General features: G+C 36.8%; 1 long non-coding RNA gene across 1 annotated transcript; it reads right to left on the bottom strand.

The window, feature by feature from the left end:
- Positions 1-875: 875 nt before the first annotated feature.
- On the bottom strand, positions 876-1,369 carry LOC118733074. The gene is made up of 3 exons (XR_004992204.1): positions 1,301-1,369; positions 1,074-1,234; positions 876-1,009 (listed from the first exon to the last, which is right to left on the bottom strand). It is a non-coding gene; the product is annotated as an uncharacterized LOC118733074 (long non-coding RNA).
- Positions 1,370-1,387: the final 18 nt, after the last annotated feature.

Below are 1,387 nucleotides of genomic sequence, written 5' to 3'. Positions count from 1 at the left end.
TTGTTGTGACTCAAAAGAACCATGTTATTACGTGTGTCAAGTTAGCACTAAATTTTCCGAAATAGTATAAGTTAACTTCGGCATTACTTTCGCTTTTTTTGTTGTTTTTTCTTTCCCCAACAAATTTACAGGAAAGAATTACAATTAATGCCGTATTTAACTTTTTAAATTTCGAAAAGTGTAGTAATAGTTGTTAAAATATCGCATTCCTATTATTTCGTGGACCACTGTAAGTAATATCGGGTAGACGATATGTCTTTACTTATTTGGTACTTATTTAATAAGAGTCAGGGTGCCGGTAATGTTGTGGTATGATACTTCTTTGTTATCAAACTGGTTCTTGAATTGACTTAATGCGCATTTGGAAGCCGTGCACTTCACTGATAATTACGATCAATACCCCGGAATGAGCTACTGTGACCCTTGCACGGCGCCCATCAGCCGTTCGTCGTCATTGGAACGCTTCAAAACTTCTTGGAATCGATGTAGTAAAGCAGTAACCGCCAAGCGCCCAGTGAAGACATTCGAATTCAATGACTCATTTACCCCCGCAGTTGTTACCAATAAACTTTTGCGATTGTTATTGTATATATATATATGTCATAAAATAATTTTCTTATAGTTGAAATGTAGCTAAATACAATAAAATACCTTTTGTATGAGATCCATACAATCGAGTATGCCATCGTTTAATGGCGTTAGCAATGAATCCGACAGAGACAACATTATATAGGGAACGGCATCAGTTTGCACGGGTATGCAGACCCCATTCCTCAGCACAAAGTCAGATTAAATAAATCTGGAATAATTTTTTTTAGAAATTGAATTCACTGATATTTTATGGCTTACATCACCTTTGTTGTATGTGCTAGAAAATGGCTGGGAAAATTTGTATTAGCGAAGTTAAAAATGCTTGACTAGGCACATAAAACTCCTCTTTGGCGTGGTTGTTTTTCGTTGTGATTTTTGTGCTTTCAGTGCCGATATTTGGCCAAATATTCTATGCAATCTACGTACAAGAAAGTAATAAGAGTTTTAAAAAGGTACTAACCTTCCCGCTAAACTCAACTCACCCTGCAAATTCCTCATCTTTGTTTCCGCTGTTTCCTCGTTAGTAAGTGACGCCGATTTGTCTGCATTGTCATATATAATTTCTTGCAGCGATTTTAGTGCGCTCGCTGTCTTCACAATTTTTACTCAAGGCAGCACCAACTGAAGACACATCAGCGGCTCACTGAAATGAGGATATATGTATACACATCCCTTTGAAAATAATACCAAACACAACACGCAATTTTACCCATGGTGTTCATTTGCATTCCAATATTTCTTAGGCAGAGCAGCGAGTATTATGCCAACAGCATTGATGTAGTTTTGTATCTCTTTT

This window comes from Rhagoletis pomonella, unplaced genomic scaffold (genome assembly GCF_013731165.1).
Source record: "Rhagoletis pomonella isolate Grant_MI unplaced genomic scaffold, Rhpom_1.0 Rhpom_scaffold_00001, whole genome shotgun sequence".
In the NCBI taxonomy this organism is placed as follows: domain Eukaryota; kingdom Metazoa; phylum Arthropoda; class Insecta; order Diptera; family Tephritidae; genus Rhagoletis; species Rhagoletis pomonella.
Note: the sequence above shows the minus strand (reverse complement) of the source record. Positions and strands in the feature narration are given on the sequence as shown.